A 20,391-nucleotide genomic window follows, 5' to 3' on the forward strand; every position below is an offset into this window, starting at 1 on the left:
AGAAGGAGAAGGAGAAGGAGAAGGAGAAGGAGAAGGAGAAGGAGAAGAATGCTGATCCCATGGCTATTCTATGTGAGCTAGAGTCAGACATGTTTTAAGTCACTGAAAATGACCTGACTCACAGCCTAGTCAGTTATTGCTCCTTAAGTATTTCTCCTTATTAACATTAGTTATGAAACTAGCACACACAAGTCTGTACACCTTGTGCAAATATATAAACAAGGAACTTAATGTCTAAATAATAAGAGTTATGAATGAGCTAACCAACTATTAAATGTAATGAAATGCATTCCACCATTCTACTCGTAAAACAAACTTGAGAACAGTTAACTGTGTTTGTTTTTCCTTTTGGAGGCAGGATTCACTAATGAGCCTACACTGGCCTTGAACTCTCAATTCTCCCGTGTTGGTCTCCTGAGTACTACGATCTCCCTACAGGTCCTACCACACCCAGCAGGGACAGATTTATTTTGATTTGTTTTTTTTGAGATGTGGTTTTTTTTGAGATGTCTCACTAGGTAGCCCTGACTGGCCAGGAACTCAGAGATCAACCCATTTCTGCCTTCTAAAGACATGTACCCCTACGCCCAGCAATGTGAATAGGCTTTTAAATGACTTTATATTAGCAAATTATTAAAGATTCACATTTATTTATTTATTTATTTATTTATTTATTTATTTATTTATTTATTTATTTCTTATTCGCTTATTTATTTATTGTGCATGTGTTTTTGATCATATGATCATGAGTGTGGGGTGAAGGAAATGCTTACCATGGTCCTTTGTGGAGGAGAGTGCACAACTTTCAGATTTTTTTTCCATAGTGTGGGTCCTGAGGGTCAAGTTTAGACCATCTTGGCTTGGAGGCAAGCACCTCTAACCCTTGAGGCTTCTCTCTGGCCCCTATGAGCAACTTTTAAAGTAGACTGACCTTCAATGCACCCTTATTAGAGTTCTGTAGCTTGTCTGAGTAATGACAAAGGCATTCAGAATTCTTTTAAATTGTTCTACTACTGTACATTTATTTGATTAAAATTATTTTTCTTGCCAATTTTAACAAACTACCATTTATACTATCCTCAAAAATTTTATAGGAGTAACGTTTCAAGGAAGGAATGCCAAATTAAGACAGCCTTTCCTAGGTCAGTGTACTTTTATTTTAAAATTTAATTCAATGTGGAATAAACCTGATTTCAAGTCAAAAGCAACTGTGATGGTTTCTGAAGTGACTGCAGCAGAGTTTACATTCAGAAGCCAACCCTAGGTATCACAAATCACACTTAATGGTATGGTGAGGTTGGGCAGAATATTACAAAATATTATCATATAATATTTTATGATTTCATTATACAAACCTCATATTTCAATTTTCATCTTCTCTAAGAGAATATAATTTTCCAATAAAATAAAGTTCTTTTAAAACAGTCTTTAAGGCTATATTTTTGTTAAAAATCAAAGCCAGAAGCTATTAATATGTTTCATATTGATTTAAATACCTCTTTAATGGAGAATATTCTTTGATCTACAACAAGTGTTAGGTGTAAAAGCAAAGTAATACACCCATTATAAAAAAAAAAAAACAGCATGGGATTTCCTCAGAAAATCAATACTAGAGCTATCATATGATTCCACTGTCCCACTGCTAGGTATCTATCCAAAGGAAATGAAATCAGCATGTCAAAGAGCTGTTTTCACCTCTATGTCTGTTGCACCACTATTCACAGTAGCCAAGAAATGAAAATAACCTAAGATCTACAATGACGATCAGATAAATAAAATAAGTATGTGTATACATATATATGTACACACACACACATGCACACAATAATAGAACACTATTCTGCCCTAAAAAGAATTAAATCCTATCATTTGTAATAATCTGGAAGAAACTCAGAACATGAAGTTAAGTGAAATAAGTCAGGCACCAAAGATTAGTTGTGAATAAACTTGGAATCTTAAAAGAGAGAGAGAGAGAGAGAGAGAGAGAGAGAGAGAGAGAGAGAGGTGTCCCACATCTTTAATCCCAGCACTTGGGGGTGGGGGGAGGTAGAAGCAGGTGGATCTATAAGTTTGAGGCCAGCCTTGTCTACAGTAGTGAGTTCCAGGACATCCAGGGCTACACAGAGAAACCCTGTCTTGAAAAAAAAAATCCAAAAATTGGTCTCATAGAGATCAATAAGAATGTTAGTGTCTTAGTTTGGGTTTTATTGCTGTGAAAATATATCATGACCAAGGCAACTCATACAAAGGAAAACATTTCATTGGAGCTGGCTTACAGTTCCAGAGATTTAGTCCATTATCACCATGATGGGAAGCATGGCACCATGCAGGCAGACATGGTGCTGGAAAAGGAGTTAAGAGTTCTACATCTTGATCCACAGAAGGAGACTGTATTACACACTTGGAGCAGCTTGAGCATAGGAGACCTCAAAGCCCACCCTACAATGACACACATCCTCCAGCAAGGCCATACCTCCTAATAGTGCCACCCCCTACGGGCCAAGCATTCAAACCCATGAGTTTATGGGGGCCATAACTATTCAAACCACCACAGTCAGTTACCAGAGGTGAAGGACAGTAGGTAGGGGTGGGTGGTAACTACGATCCCATGAATACTATGTTGCAATTGGATATGAATCGGAACCTGGGAAGGGGGCATGGAGAGATGGCTGAGTAGCTAAGAGCATTGGCTGCTCTTGTAGGGGACGCTGGTTCATTTTTCAGCACTCATATGGCAACTCACAGCCGTATGCAACTCCAGGTCCGGGGGATCTGATAACTTCCTCTGGTCTTTGCAGACACCAAGGAAGCCTATGGCAAATACATTTATGAAAAACACACATATAAAACAAATAAACCTTCTTACAAAGGAGCAGCTGTGATATGCAGCTTCACAGTGGGATGACTCTGGATAGTAACTGTGAGGTTGTCTTAGGGTTTCTCTTTCTGCAATGGAACACCATGACCAAAAGTCACGTTGGGGAGGAAAGAGTTTATTCAGCTTACACTTCTGCATTGCTGTCATCACCAAAAGAAGTCAGGACAGGAAGTCAAACAGGGCAGGCTCCTGGAGGCAGCAGCCATGGAGAGTGCTGCTTACTGGCTTGCTCCTCATGGCTTGCTCAGCTTGCTGTCTTATAGAACCCAGGACCACATGACCAGAGATGGCACCACCCACAATGGGCTGAGCCTTTGCCATCAATCACTAATTGAGAAAATGCCGTACATTTGGATCTCGTGGAGGCATTTCCTAAGACTCGTTTTTCTCTGACAACTCTAGCAGTGTTTCTGTCATATAGCAATGAAGAAGACACACATGTTTAGTCTGTTGACACAAAGTATACGTAGATAAAATACTTTCTCTGTACTTCATTAATCTACAGCTAAGTGTTTTATATCTCCACTAAATAAGTTTAAAATGTTTCTTAAGCAACACAGTTGTTATTTTTATCAGAAGGGCCCAGGTTCAGTTCCCAGCACCCACACCCACACTGGCAGCTCACAACCAGCTGTAATTCCAGCTGCAGGGCACCTTCATACATGTGCATTCAAAGACACATACCCACACACAGACATAATCACAAAATCAAAAATAAAACAAACCTTTAAAATGTCACTTATTATATTAGTTTTTATGACTCTCATATGCTTCACTATTTTGGTGTGAAGTTTGCATTACTTTTTTTTTTCCCAAGAAACTAGTCCATTGTCTTCTATGAATATTGTGCTTTTGGCCTCTCGCAAAGCTGGGCGAAATGCAGATAACCTAATGGTGTTTCTGTAAGGCTTACTGTGAGGCAGCAGAGCCCATGAATGCATCTGTTTCCTTATTGAACGCCTTCGATTGTTTGCTATTATTTCACACTTCTTTTCAGTCCTAGTATTTGTCCCTTGCCCCTTTTTTAGTACAACTATCACTTTCTGCTTCTTTGGTTAAAAACCCAAATATTTCAAGCTCTGAACCCATCAGTGGAGGAAAGTGTTTGTGAAGAGAGAGAGAGGCTGTGTAACAACAGCAACGGCATGCTTTCCACTTCAGAATGGAAGGAAGTTTCCACAGTTTCTTCTTTTGAAATTGTTTCACCGTGAAACGCTAAAACACACGGTGGAAAAGTCAATAAGCAACGATTTGAATCAGCTTGCTCTCCTAGAAACACACTCCTGCGTGCAGGAGGCTTGAGCAACGCGTTTTCAGGCTCTGCTCAGAAGGCTTGCCTAGGCGGTTCCAGGCTCCCCTTCCGCAGAGAATTTATGGAGTGGGAGCTTTTCTCTTCCTTCCCCTATTCGACCATTTTCCTGTGACTTATCTTCAGGTAGTGGATCCATCTCAAATCTGCCCACTTTGGGGTGTGAATTAGATATGAAAAATACCTTTTGATTATCCTGTTTAGCTCAGGAAGGAAAACATTTCATTAGTAAAAATACAAGGTGAGAGGTGATTTCCTGTGGATTTGGTTTTATTTTAATTATTTTTCTCAGTGACTAAATCTTCACTAAATGACAAGTTTGTGAGGCTTCCTTGTGAACTTTGTGAAGGCTATGCTTGGTAGAAGGCGTAGTCATCGTCTACAATTTAAAGTAGTCTGTCATAGTCTACAATTTAAAAGTGGGAGGAGCTAACTTCCTGAACATGCTCTGTTTCTTCTTTTCTGCCCTTTTTTTCTGAGCTCCACTTTCTGGGTTTGTAATTCTGTCCCGTCTCCTTTTGTTTCCATTCTCAATGATACAAAGGAAGAAAAGAGGGGCTGGGAGAGAGCAGAGTGCTACCTAACAGTGCTTGCTTTGAAAGCTCAAGCCCAGCACAAACGTAAACAGGTGGGTGTGGCCATGCGCGGGACCATCTAACCCAGAACTGTGCAGATGGGGTCAGAAGCCTCCTGGTGAGTGAGAAACCCTGTCAGGCCGCAAGGAGAGTGACAGAGCTACTGTGCCCGGCTTCCTCCTCTAGCTTCTGAGCATGCATGCTGTTTGCAACCACATGCACACACACACGCTCATGCTTGCACAGACACATTAAAATGCCACAGTCAAAGGGCTTCAAATCTGAGTTTACACCACCAAAATATATATTTGAAGTAAATAATGAGATATCAGAAAATTAAAAGTATTTTCATTCATTAGAACTTTCTTCTAACTTACTTCTAACACTTTTTCTTCTAAAACATCTAAAATTATCAATTAGCATATAATAGCAAAATACAAATATTAATTAATAAATGTTTATGCAAATTAAAATTTTAAGTAAAAGTAATTGTTTACTTCTAAATAAACTTTTACTAAATATTTTTATAAGTAGAGATTATTTGCAATTGTTATGCTGAAAACATATCAGTTGCTAATTAAAAGGTAATGTCATTATGCTAGTTGGTTTTTGTCAGCCTGACACAATCTAGGGTCATTTGGAAAGTGGGAACCTCTGCAGAGAAAATGCCCACTTCTCGTTTTTGTTTTTTTTTTTATTTTTTTTATTAGGCACTTTTTATAGCTGTGCTAAGATGTCATGACCAATGCAAGTTATAGAAGAGTTTATTGGGGGCTTATAGTTTCAGAGGGTGAATCCATGACCATTATGGTGGGGCAAATGGCAGCAGGCAGGCAGGCATGGCACTGGAGAAGTAGCTGAGAGCTTAATTCTTCAGACACTGCCATGAGAGAGAGAGCAAGACAGAGAGAAAACACTGACTGGAAACGGTGCGGGCTTCTGAAACCTCAGAGCCCATGGCCAAGAGCGACTCACTTCCCCCAAGGCTGCACCTCATAAGCCTTCCTAAACAGTTCCACCAATTAGAACAAACCTTTAAATATATGACCCTATGAGGGGCATTCTCATCCAATTCACTACATGCCCCTACCAGACTGGGCAGCCAGCCAGGAGGCAAGCCTGTGGGCATTTTTTATTTTTATTTTAATTTTTTTATATTAATTACAGTTTATTCAATTTGTATCCCAGCTATAGCCCCCTCCTTCATTCCTTCCCAATCCCACCTTCCCTCCCTCATCTCCTCCCATGTCCCTCTCCAAGTCCACCGATAGGGAAGGTCCTCCTCCCCTTCCATCTGATCCTAGCCTATCAGGTCTCATCAGGACTGGCTGCATTGTCTTTCTTTGTGGCCTGGTAAGGCTGCTCCCCCCTTAGCGGGAGGTAAGCAAAGAGCAGGCCACTGAGTTCATGTCAGAGACAGTCCCTGTTCCCATTACTATGGAACCCACTTGGACACTGAGCTGCAATGGCTACATCTGAGCAGGGGTTCTAGGTTATCTCCATGAATGGTCCTTGGTTGGAGTATCAGTCTCAGAAAAGACCCCTGGGCCCAGATTTCTTGGTTCTGTTGCTCTCCTTGTGGAGCTCCTGAACCCTCCAGGTCATTCTGTCTTCTTCTTCTTTCATAAGATTCCCTGCATTTTCTTGATTAATGACTTCTATGGAAGAACCCAGCCCCCTTGTAGGCAGTGCTTGTCCCTGGGCAGGTGGTTCTGGGTGCTACAGGAAGACAACCAGTTTTATATGCAAGCTATAAAGAGCAAGCCAGTAGGCAGCATTCTTCCATGGCCTCTGCCTCAGTTTCTGCTTCCTGGTTCTTGCCTTGAGTCCCTGTCCTGACTCTGTCCTCCCCAAGCTGCTTTGGTCATGATGTTTGTCACGGCACTGGAAAGCAAACTAGGATAGTTATATTTCATGATTCCAGCATGCCATGCCTATACTGACTATAAAAGCTAAGCAAGAATGTTTAATATTGCAAAATGTTCTTTGGCCACCATAAGCAGCTGTCGCAGACACAGCATTAATTTGTGAGTACTTATGGGTCCACAGATTGGAACTTGAAGAAGCAAGAAAGCGGATGTTCATCACCCCTGGGAAACAATGCTTTATTATGCAGGAATTTATACCATTCGTGACATCTGAGAGGAAGGAGTTGACAGGTTAATTAATTTGTCTTTTCTCTTGCCCAAGTGCTGCCACAGCTCAAATTCTCCTACTTAGGACTGTCCTTCGGTCGTGCTGGCAGCAGCATAGGCCCCAACCTTCATGACGTTTGTAGAAAGTCACCTTTTGCTTAGGACAGAAGGCAAGAAAGAAAAAGGAAGAAGGCAGGAGTGGCACTTCAGGTGGCCTGAGTGGGACGTGTTGAGAGCCGTGGCTGTACCGTGCAGTGTGCACCACAGTCTTTTTAGTAAACTTGCCTTTCGTTGTGATGTTAGACTCAAAGCAGAATGTCCAGGAGGGAGCCCCTTCTCAGGTTTAAAGGCTGTCGAAGCTCAGTATAAAATCCAGTACCGCCGACTGGGTAATCCCCATGTGCAGAGTATAAAGAGGCCCAACCCACAAATACCTGAATGAATTATGACATAAACATTTTGGTGTTTGTTGTCCTAGAAAAATTATACTAACATGCACACATTATTTTATGTATTAACTATTAATTATTTTCCCACAGCAGGGTTTCTCTGTGTAGCCTTGGCTGTCCTGAAACCTGCTTTGTAGACTAGGCTGGCCTCGAACTCAGAGATCTACCTCTGCCCCCCCCCCAAGTGCTACGACTAAAGCTGTGAGTACCACACCCAGATTTATGTGTGTGTTTTTTAAATAGAAGATTACTAAATAAAAGCTTCGATGAGCTTCATTTTCACTTAAAGCATTTTATAACACTTTCTATATTGCTACTAAAAATTTGTTGACTTTATCTTATATCAGTAAGATTTTAATCCTTACCTCTTGATTGACTTTTTTTTCCCCTCAAGTTTATCATTATAAAAAGAATATGATGGATACCTGTGCAGGTGACTTCATTCTCTTGGTGTTTAAGCTCATGGCCACTTTTGGTCAATTTAAAATAACTTATAAATTATTAGGCTATATATAAATTTATAAATTAGAACTAAGCAGTATGTATGCATATGTACATAGTTTTCATCTTCTGAAGAATTTTCTGAACAATTAAGTTATATATAAAGACTCTACATTAGGGCAGTCTGTCTGATACCCAAAGCACATGAATAGATGAATATGTGAATACTAACTACCAAAATGTTTATACATCCAGATTGATAAGAAATGTCCCACGGAAATATATCTTTACATACATAAATTATTTCAAGTACGTCATACATTACGAGACATAGATGAATATCTCATGATACTATGTATATATGCTTACATATATAATCCATATAGACATTATTAAGATTAGTGATATACATATGTATGTGCAATGTGTCCATGTTGCTGCTTTCAGCCCTTGGAAACGGAAGCCAATCCAGGATGAAGAATCAGGTTTGGCTAACCACAATATCATGTAAACCCGATGCCGCTATACAATACAGTCTAGTTGAGATTAGAATTTAGTGAAGTTCTAATCTGCAATACATCAAAAATTACAGCAGCCCAGCTGAGGGGTAGAGAGGGGCTAAAGAAGAGAGTAGTGGGAGCTTTTAACATTTCTGTATGCTTTAACTTACTTAAACACTAAAAATGGACTTACGTTATTCCTGTCAAATGCTAAAAATTAATTAACAAAATCTTTTACATAGTTCGTTGGAGTATGGACTGCCACAGCCTCCTTGGAAACAGCTTGGTAATTGCTTATGGAGTTAAGGAAACATTTCACACAAGACCCAACAAATCATCCTTAGATGTTTCCCTAAGAAGAATGAAAACTCATGCCTTCAGAGAAATCTGCACACAGAGAGAGGTTCATCACAGATTTACTCCCAATCTCTAAAATCTGGAAGCAATCCATGTCCACTTACAGGTGACCACATACAAAAGTTGTGGTACCAAGTGAAACAATATAGTGGTTAAAAAACAAACAAACAAAGTAACCATTCCTGATGTGTTATAACATGTCTGAGTACTTATTCTGGGTACAGATGCAAAGGGTTACTTACTATGTTATATGATTCTGTTTTCGGTGGTTCTCAACTCGAGGGTAGCAACACTTTGAGGTTGCATATCAGTTATCTACATTATGATTTATAACACTTACAAAATTATGGTTATGAAGTAGAAATGAAATAATTTTAAGGTACAGCATGAGGAACTGTATTAAAGGGTCAAAGCATTAGGAAAGTTGAGAACCACTGGTTTGTATAATAGTAAGTAAAAGGGAAATGGCCTGGTTGGAAGACAGATTAATGCTTATTGGAGTTTGGGAGGGACATTGAATAGAAAATGCTGTGGGGCTCTTTTTGATGGAAATTTTCTACATATTGGTTATGTTGGTGGTTATACAGCTGTATATATTTACTCAAGCTAATGCTATACCTAAATACATATTATTATAAACAGTATAAACAAAGTCTAAATTGTGGCTTGTATCATGGTTATATTATAACCTATAGTCTTTCCCATCTAACAGAATTTATTATGCAATGTTTCAGGTTATCATATTGTATAATAGCATATAAAACAGAGGCTCTCTATTAGGGCACACAAAGGCAGTTGGAAAAAAGGTCCTGGAAATGGATGATCAATTCAGATGGCAGTATCATATGGGCCTGAATGACATAATTACAGTGGCAGTTGGGGCTGAACAGTCAGCTGGACACTGAAAGTTAATGGCACCAAGAGAATCTGAGGAGCATAAATGCTTCAATTCAGGGCTCAAAATTCGTGTTTAAAAAATTAATTAACAAATAAGTCATTGTGAAAATATAGAAAATGGTAACAGTAGCCGCAATGCTTGTAAGTCCTTCCAAATCCTCTTTTCCCATTAAAAAAAGGGGGGGGGCAGATGAAGGACTTGGGAGATGGCTCAGTGGTTAAGAGCATTTGTTCTTCTGGAGGACCCAGGTTACATTTCCAACATCCACAAGGTTGGTGGCTCACAACCATCTATAACTCCAGTTCCAGGGACTCTAATATCCTCCTCTCACTTCTGAGGATGCTAGGCATGCATGTAGTGCACATACATACATATACATACATACCTATAAGCAAGCACTTATATACATAAAATAAAAAATATATTTTAAAAGGACAGATTAAATAGTAACATCCATGGCCCAGTGTCAACAACTTAAAGTTAACTCAGTGAATAAGGCATCCCCTGGACCCTCCAAGCTGAAAAGGCAAGATGAAAGCCAACAAAGATATTGAAAGATGCACATTGTCTCAGTGTACACAAAAGAGAACAATGAGGCACGAGTCATCACTGAAAAGCAGTGGAAGATAGTTTGGGGGCACATTGGAACACTGCTGTGGATATGGGGGTGTGCTGAAGGGAAGATCTGAAGAAGAGGCAGTCTTGGCTCTGTGGCCTTTCAAGACTAAAGGCTCCTTTATATTAAAAAGTCTCACGCTAAAGGTAGAGTCGGTGTAGAAAGCCAATTATAAAACAGGAACCCACGGGGGAGTTTGAAAGAAAATAAAGACCAGGTTAAAGGAGAGGAGTCACACCCCATTAAGTACTTGTAAGGACACCAAAAGAGGGAGTGATGGTTGTGATGCAAGAAAAGTTATTCTGACCCATTTTTCCTCATAAAGAAATGTTGAAGTTTGTATTTAAAAAATGACAAGAGAAATCTCAAATAACTTGATATAAGAAAAAAGAAGAAAGAAAGAAAGAAAGAAAGAAAGAAAGAAAGAAAGAAAGAAAGAGTTGGGCAGAACAGCATTCCAACAATAAAAACTTACCAGAAAGAAATGTTTATAAAGACTGAAAATTGTAACTTACTATTTTAAGATTATCTAGCAAAATAACATTAAGAAAGGATGATATACATCAGAATTAGAAACCTCAGAAAATAAGAAGACTCACAATCAAAGTTGATATCAACCATTTTAGAAGTGAACACTCAAAGAGAAGGAACAGAAGAGGCAATAGACACAGCAGAGAGTGGCTTAAAATAAGTAAGAGTTAAAGGATTGCAGGCAGCTGCCCACAGACCTACCCCGCCAAGCCTTCAGGCTCCTATGAATTCTAACTCAAAGCATCCCTCTGCCTTTTCTCTTTGGATATCCATCCAAATATGAGCTTAGTATGCTTGCCCTAACACTGTGGGCTTTTTCCACCCTTTTCTCTGAAGACTTTCCCTCCCTTTCTCCACAGCAGCTTGTAGACCTCCATTGCTGGTCCTGGCTCAAAAGGCATGGCTACTTCATCATCTCCTGTCTCCTGGAAGCTGCCAAGATTTGTACGATTCCTATAAGATCCAGTAAGTCATCTCTCCAGACTCCTTTGAATATGAGGACGAGTGCATTTTGTATGGGTATGGAGGTCAAAGAACAACCTTGGGTTTTATTCTTCAAGAAAAGAATCCGCTTTGCTTTCTAGACAGTGTCTTTCACTGACCTTGAGCTTGTCTATTAAGTTAAGCTGTCCGGGCAGTGAGTCCCAGGGTTCCATTTCCTCCTCCCCTGTGCTGAGATTACAAGACTGTGCCACCATGCCGGACTCTACGAGGGTTCTGGGGATCCAAAGTATGCTCTTGTACTTGCGAGACAGCACAGTTCTGAGTTATCTCCCCAGCCTGAAAAAAACAATTGGAGCTTAAGGTTTTTGTATTAGATGACAGCATAGTTAGTGTTGAATCTATAATAGCAATAATAATAATAATTCGGTTCTATAAATGAATGCCCTTGATTCTTAGGAGATAATTGTAGAAGAACTTTGGACTGAAGCTTCGTTGAGTCTCTAATTTCCTCTCTTTACAGACCCGATGGCTCGAGTCTATCCTAGGACCTAAGTGACCTGACCTGAAAAGATGAGGTGACCTGCATCAGTCGGGATCGTTTGGGCTTCAAGTAACAAGACACCCGAGTCAAGGCAGCTTGAACTGTAAGGACACCTCCTGTAATAAGAAGTCCAAAGGCAAATGGCTCCAGGAGGGCTGATTCACCAGCTCCCAGACACAAAGCCCTCATCTGCTACCTTTTCTGTAGTTCTCCCAGCTTTTCCTCTGTTACAAGATGCCCGCACAATTTTATGTGCTATCTCCTCACATGACATATCCAAAGCAGACCGGAGGGGCATGGGTTAGCACCCTCTCTGCTTTGTCCTCTTGATCAAAGATGACATACTTTCCCATAAGCTCCATCCCTCTAGGATTCCCCCCACACCTCATTGTCCATACAGTTTAATTAGCACTCATCCCCTGGGAATATTCACCAGAACAAGACTAATAAGGAATGGTTGTTGGGTGAGCAGCCAGCCATGTTTTGTATATGAACTGCTCAGAATCACCTACTCAGGAATCGACAGGAAGAAAGCCAAGCAGCCATTGCTGTCAGCGGCAAGCTGGCTCTGAGTTGATAAAAGGTTATGACAAGGCCGGGCCAGGTAAAAGCCAAGAATGGGCTCTATCACCTACCTGTACCCTGACGTTTTCTGCCTACAATTTCAGTTCCAAAGCACATAGAATGTACCGAGTAGAACCCCACAATGGCCAATGACGGGGAAAAAAAAAAGCTGCCCTCTCATAGAAGAGGCAGTAGTTATAACTGCACAAGGATGTCTTAAGCCGCTGGTAGCTGAAGTGTAGTTGTGCTTTAGAAGGTGTTTTTTATGCAGGAGGGTGACTTTTTTTCCACATCCTTCAAACACACATCCAAATTTGCTTTGAAGTTTTGACCTCCGCTAGGAACCCGTGTGGTGGTTGGTTTGTTCCTTGGTCTGAGTTTCAGATTCCCAGAGGAGAGAAACTGAGAGGTGAGGTCAGGTCAGGTGTCCAGTCCCCAAGTGCAGAGGCTTCAAGTGACAACAGATGCACCTGGACTAAGGAAAGCAGAACTAGATACAAGGGTCCCCAGGCCAGGCTGCAACAGTATCCCTAATTGCTACAATAACCCTCTTAAAGTAGCAGTTCAGAGAACTGGAGAAGAAGTTTCTTCTAGGGGATAGTTGGCAACATCTGGAGACACTGTGGTTATTACAGCCTGTCTGTGCTGGCTAGTTTTGTGTCAACTTGACACACACTAGAGTCATCAGAGAGGAGGGAGCCTCAGTTGAGAAAATGCCTCCCTAAGATTCTGCTGTGGGGCATTTTTTTAAATTAACGATTGATGGGAGAGGGTCCAGCCACTGTGCATAGTGCCGTCCCTGGGCTGGTGGTCCTGGTCCTATGAGAAAGCAGGCCGAGCAAGCCATGGGGAACAAGCTAGTGTACCCTCTGTGGCCTCTGCATCAGCTCCTGTCTCCAGGATCCTGCCCGGTGTGAGTTCTTGTCCTGACTTCCTTCAGTGATGGACTGTGTGATGTTGAAGTGTAAGCCAAATGAACCCTTTCCCCTCCAACTTTCCTTTGGTCATGGTGTTTCATCACAGTAAAAGTAACCCTAAGACACTCTTGGTGGAGACCGGAGACGTCATGATCAGTTTATAATTCTCCCATATTGTTATGTGGGAAAGAACTGTCTAGCCCAAAATGTCAGCAGTGCTGGGGTTGACAATCCCAACAGTCCACTCTTTATCTGCAGTAGTGAGGCTTGAACTTGGTGCCTTGTGCACACAAGAGGCCAGGGCCCTGACACTGAGCTAGCTACACCACCGGTCCTTTCTGTACTTTTCGCTTTGAGACAGGATCTCACTAAGTTGTCCAGTTTGGACTTTAATTGGCTCTGTAGCTCAAGCATTCACTGAATTTTTTTATTCTCCTGCATCTGCCTCTCAAGTTGCCAGGGTTGTAGGCCTGAGCTAGAAGGCCTGGTTCCTTATGGCGCTTTGATTATTCTAATTGCTGTGTCAATCAAATGTAGCACCTCCACCGACAGGACACCCACCTATGTCCAACACCCATGAGAATGGATGTGCTGGCAGAGGGTAAATGAAGACAGCACTGCAGAGAGTGCAAACATCCTGTGTCTGATGATCCAGGTGCTGTGTGAACGCAGTGAAAGTGTCCTGGCAGCCCGCAGAGGCAGGGGACTTAGACCTTGAAGTCCTTGCCCTGAGGGTCGGGAATTCGAGATGTTTTAAAAGGCAAGGTGAGATAAGCAGAGATGGAGGCAGAGAACGAACAAAGCAGACACCCGGCTTGTTCTTACTGGTACCGAAGCAGACAGCCCCCGCCTAGATGGTGCCGGCTCCTCCCACAAGCCATCAGGGAGAGCTGTAGACCCCTAAGTCTTGACAGCTGTGGACTATGGAATAATCATCTCCTCCCACTCCTGGCTTGTTAGGCAGGCAGGGACAGGCTGCAGGCCTTTGGGCTTCTTTTTGGCTTAGGCTATATAACATCTGCCTATGTTTCTGTTTTAAAAGTTCTTTTATCGTGTTATTATTTTTTACTTAGTTATTCTGTTTATATCTCTATGCCTTTGTTTCTCGAGGATACGTCTGCAGCTTGAGCTCTAAAAAAAATAATGCCTTGTAAGTGGTTCAGAGTGAAGAATGCTCGGTTAATAAGGGAGGGAGGAGAATCTGTATGGGTGGATATATTCCTTAAATTCCTGATGAACTCAAGCTTGGTCTTTGACATAAAAGCAAGATTTTACAATTTAGAAAAGTTTTGAGAGCAAGGCCAGAATTTAGACAATTCAGGGTCTTTGCTGCCCTCTACTGATTACAGTGAAAACTGCAGGTGGTTCGCCAGAAAACAAGTTTGGCTTTTCTACCCACAGGCTGAAAACGTGAGGCCCTCTTCCGGTGGAGCGTGTCTTCTAGCTTAGAGACAGGCCGGAAATGTAACGTGCTCTGGGGTGGAAAGCAGGCTGCTCAAGATGGATCTGCGATGGAGGGATAGCAGAGAGCCCTGTGTTCTGAGCCTGGACAAGAGTCTTCCAAGGAGTTAGAAAAGAACATAGTGGTCCCCGAAGTCAGAGCACAGCCAGGGAAAATGAGAAAGAAAGACTCACCGGAGAGGTGGGCAGGGTGCCAGCCTTTCCAGAAGGTCCACGACACACACAGGAGCGTGGACTTCATTCTGGATAAGCTTTTCTTCAGAAGCAGCTTTCATTTTCTTCAGAAGCAGTTGCTACATTTTCCTTTGGGGTGGGGCCCAAGAAAGGGTTTCTCTTTGTAGCCCTGAGGATCCTGTAGAGCAGGCTGGCCTTGAACTCACAGAGATCTGCTCACCTCTGCCTCTCGAGTGCTGGGATTAGAGCCGTGTATCACCACCATTGCCCGACTATTTTCAATTTTTTAAAACGTTGGGTGTGCTGTGTATGAATGTATGTGTGCACACACACACGGTACAGCATTTATGTGGAGGCCAGAGGCTGACATTGGATGTCTTCCTCAGGGGCTCTCTACTTCCTGTTTTGGGATAGGGTCTCTCACCGAGCCTGGAGAGCCTATCAGCAAGCCCCAGGAGTCTGCCTGTCTCCCCAGCACTGGGATCCAACTACCCACTTACTAATTTACTTGTGTGCCAGGGATCCAAATTCAGATCCTTTCGCTTGTTCAGGAAGCGCTTTGCTGACTGAGCATGTCCCCAGCCTGATTTTGCTTCTAAAAGAATACTACCTATGATCTAGGGAAGTGGCTCGCTCAGTTTGTGCTTGCCTTGTAAGCGGGAGGGCCTGGGTTGGATCCCCAGAACTCGTCTTAGAAAGCACGGTATTACCCACTGCAATCCCACTGCTGGGGGGATGAAGACAGGTGGGTCTTTGGGGCTTGCTGACCAGCCAGTCTAGCTTACTTAGTAAGCTATAGGCCAAGGAGAGATCCTATCTCAAAAAACAAGGTGGAGGGTGCCTGAAGAGTGACAACTGAGGTTGTCCCCTGGAGTGAGCACACACACACAATCACAAACATACAAATCCACATACACGCAAACACATATACACACAAAAACATACCTGCACACAAACAGACACACAATATATGTTTACTATTGGATATCCATGACAATTTTTCTCCAAGGGTCAGAAAGTCACAAAGCCAGGCATGGTGGCACATTCCCTTAATCCCAGCACTCAGGAAGCAGAGACAGACAGATCTCTGAGTCTGAGGCCACCCTGGTCTACAGAGAGCATTCCAGGTCAGCCAGGGCTACACAGAGAGATCCTGTCTTGAGAAACAAAACAATCTCTCTCTCTCTCTCTCTCTTTCTCTCTCTCTCTCTCACACACACACACCTAGATACACTCAGTAAGTAAATGTTGAGGTGACAACTGTCCCCTGATGGGTGACGGATGCTTGGCAGTGGCAGGAGATGAAGCAGGCGGTGCTGGGAGTGGAGTGGGGCAGGCTGCAGGGTTACAGAAGTAGAAGGGTTAGGGGTACTTTTGGGGTCTTGGCTTCACGACCACTGGTGATGTGGCTGTGCAGGACAGAGCTAGACAAGTTGCTGAGGCTACAGGGGGCGACGAATCAGTTCAGACATGTCTGAGGAGAAGTGACATCTGCCTACCCTGCTCCTGTCCTTTGGGACCAGTGGTCCACAACCGCCATTGTGGGCACTTTGCTCTACTTTCCTGATGAGCCTGGGTGATTAACCCTGGCAGGGCTCGGCAAGGCAGTTCTCGTAAAAACGGCCGCAGAGCCTCTTGCTAACATGAAGGTGCCATAAACGCCAAGCAAGGAGAATTACAGCCCCGCAGGCTCATAAAAGAGAAAGCGTGTCACGGCTCGAGGAAGCCGCAGCGACAGCGAGGGCACCCAGCCGTCTTTCCAAGCTGTATGTCTGCTGCACGGAGACGTGACTCGTGGAAGCAGAGAGCTAGCTGGGGTCTCGGAGCCTTTTGGGAGAGGCCCAGTTATCAAAGCCGTCAGTAACGCTTCCCTTCTGCTTAGGGCTGCTTCAAGGTGAAGGGGGACATATTTTGAACTTGTACTAACTCAGCCATAAGGAGGAGAAGCCGCAGGAACAAACCCTGCCTCGGGCAGCCTTATTCTGGGGAATGAGTGGCAGCCAGTGTCCTTTTTCAATCCTTGACCCACCTGTCAGCTAATTAGGAGGGAACCCAGGTGTTCTCCCTACCTGATCCGATCCCCTGCTAACCATCTGTTCTGTTGGCTTTTGATGTACCCCACATGTCTAATAGCCTCCAGCCCCCTTCTCCTCCTTTTTAGTTTGCTTTCTCTTTTGCATGCAACCTCTAGTTTACAAAAAAAAAAAAAAGAAAGAAAAAAAAGAAAAAAATCAGTAGGATCTGATGTTAAGCATGGCATTGTGCTGGGGCCCTGGAAATAGTACAGTGGGAAAAGAAATGTGATATGAAGATCCTACTCCAAAAGAACTAGCAGCCAGCTATGTGAGCAACTTCACACACACACACATACACAGAGAGAGAGAGGAAAATTAGAACAATTGCATAGAATAGTAGCTATTTTAAAAATAAACTTTATTATTTTTAAAAAAAACCTGCAAATAAATAAAAGCACCGCACACTAGAATTAACCAGTCGCAAACTCTGTGCAGCTCAGTGAACCTGCATATACTTAGAGTTGTCGTAGCTTATCTACCCTGAGGCTGACCGCCTGCCAGGCCTGCCAGTCAGGGCCGTTGTCTCTGTGGTCTTTACCATAACCTCAGGAGGTGAGCACCTCCGCTGCAATCCTCATGTTCAGAAGAGGAGGCTGAAGCTGGGAGAAACAGTGATTTCTTGAGGGTGTCACAGCCAGTAAGTGTTGAGACTCTTTCTTAAGAGCCTGAGCCTGGAGTTTGTTCTGTTTGATGTTTGACAAATAGCAGGAGCCACGATAAATGACGTAGGATTCCTGATAGCGTAACGGGGCTTTGGGGAACAGAGGGTGCTCATTCTGAGAACACTAGGTCCTTTGTTTCCTCTTAACATCTCTTCTATACACATGCACCCCAATCTGATTCACACTCCCATCCTGAACCCTAGTAATGATTTGATAACGAATCACAATTATATAAACACTGCTGCATGTTCATAGACCATCTTACATGTAAACAATAGCCCTAGGAGGTGTCGAGGAACTCAAAAAATAATAAACCTTAATATGTATAAATGCATTTATTGATCATTTTATAGCCTATATATTTTTTTAAATTGCTATTAAATTATGGATTGAATTTCTTTTGTTTGTTTTGCTTTGTTGTTGTTGGGTCTTTTATCTTGTTTTGTTTTGAGAAAAGTTATATGACTCAGGCTGCCCTCTAACTCATGAGCCTCCTGTGTCAGCCTCCCAAGTCCTGGGATTGCACACATGTGCTACTGTAATGGTTAATACTGATTGTCAACTTAAAAGTACCTAGGATTGCTGGGTGGTGGTGGTGCACGCCTTTGGTCCCAGCGCTGGGGAGGCAGACGCAGGCAGATCTTTGAATTGGAAGCCATCCTGACCTACAGAGCAAGTTCCAGGCTTGTTTCACAGAGAGACACTGCTTTGAAAACCATTTAAGGTGACTAATATGGCTACCCTTCCTCCTTGGCTACCAAAGTTATTTCTGACCGAAGCAGTTCTTCAGTCAGTCCTGCTTTGTGCTCAAGATCAAGCCCAGGGCCTTGCCCATGCTAAGCAGATGGTCTGCCATTGAGCCACATTCTCAAATCCTCGCCTTTAAAATTTAGAATGTAAATCTAATCACCTAAAGGTCCCGTTTAGATCAGAATTGACCAATTTGAGCTGTTTCTGGCATGAAGACTTTGAGGACTGTTATCTACCACAGATGGAACTTTCCAGGTTAATTTTCTTTTGATCTGAAGTCATTTTTTCCCCCTTTAGTCAATACTACATTTTACTGCATGCAGTCTATTCATTTTAAGTTTTAATTTGTGTTAGTTAGCATTGACAGCAATATCCAATATGAATCTATGAATCGGGCTGCAGACTAAGAGTTCATATCTATTTCTTAGTTAAAGCACTGAGAAAATTGAGGCCATTCTGTGCCACAGAAAGGGCTAGAAAAGCAGAGAATAAATACAGCAGAAGATGACCCACGAGATGGCTAATGTTAGTTGTCAGTGTGACCAAATCTAGATCCACCTGGAAGATGGTCCTTTAGGCAAGGCTGCCAAGGATTATCTTGACCACATTAACTGATGTGGGAGGGGCATCTTTACTGGATGGTAATGATGTGGAAGGGGCCATCTTGACTGGATGGTACTGGTTCTTGGGCCGTGGATCCTGGGTATGATGACGCAGAAAGCCTGATGAGCACTAGTATTCCTGATTGCTGACAGCTTCTTTGATTATTCTGGAACTTTATTTATTCAGTTTGTGGGAATGTACATGCCATGGTATTCATGTAGAGGTCAGAGGGCTACATTTAGAAGTCAATTTTCCCCATCCACTTTGTTGAGACAGAGTCCTCTGGGTCTTCTTTGGGGGCTGTTGGCCACCAGCAGGAGGAGCAGAGACTGGGCCTAGGAAGGCCATGAGCCATAATGGACTAAGCCTCTGAAACTGTAAGCCAGCCCTTATTAAGTATCCTTTATAAGAGCTGCCATGGTCATGGTGGCTCTTCACAGTAATAAAACCCTAAGACACACCCCAAATTGGTTTGCATTCGCCTACCCTTCAAAGCAACTCTTTGTGGAGATACAGTTATTTCCATTTTTTAGAAGCACTAACACTAGAAATAGACTGCCCCAAATCACACAGTAAGATGCAGATCCAAGACTCAAACTTAGGTAACTGGGACCAAGGGGCTTCAGCTGTTCATGTGCACTGCTTGTTCAGTTCTTGACACTGAAGGAGGGATGTAGAAGGCTTCAGGGACAACCCCTGCCTCTTCATGCCCCAAAAGCAAGTCTAGACACGACACTGCTTTTAAGGGAACTCTTAAAAGCTGTAATAAGAAGGATGCTGAGGTGTAGCTCTCCGCTGCTGCTGGCTGCTGGTGGGGTGTGGGTGGGGAAGGACTCCACTTTCTTTAAGGGTCTGGCCACTGGGAGTTTGACCATGCTACAGTGAGTACATGAGCAGCACAAATTGGATTTGTGGTTTCTTTTTGTTTTTAATTTTCTTCTTTGTTTTGGGGGTCAGGGGGAGCAGGTCACAAGGGTGGGAGGTGGACTCGGGAGGAATGTGAAGTGAGTGCGATAGGGGTGCATGATGTACAATTCCCAGATAATCAATAAAAATATTACATTTTAATAAACCCCCCCAAACCAAAAAACATGCTTTGGACCAAACACCTCTATACCATGCCTGTCTGCCCACTGACTTGCTCTCTTACATCACCTGTGACCTAGTCAGGTGGGTGTGGGTGTGGGTGTTTGAGACAGGGTGTCATATTGTCCAGACTGGCCTCAAATTCACTGTATTGCTGAAACTGATCTCGAACTTCTGATCCTCCTGACTCTACCTCCTGAGGTCTGAAATTATAGGTACATGCCAACACAGTGGATATATGTGAGATCAAGCCCAGAGCCTCATATATGCTAGGGAAGCACTCTGTCAACTGTGCTACATTTGTTCCAAATGTGCCAGCTCTTGTGTTTTTATTTTGTTTTGTTTTGTTTTGTTTTGTTTTGTTTTGTTTTGTTTTGTAGGCTGTACTGGGGATTGAACCTAGGGTTTCCAATATGGCAAGTAAG

The sequence above is a fragment of the Psammomys obesus genome, unplaced genomic scaffold (assembly GCF_907164565.1).
Source record: "Psammomys obesus unplaced genomic scaffold, mPsaObe1.curated_primary_1811, whole genome shotgun sequence".
NCBI lineage: Eukaryota > Metazoa > Chordata > Mammalia > Rodentia > Muridae > Psammomys > Psammomys obesus.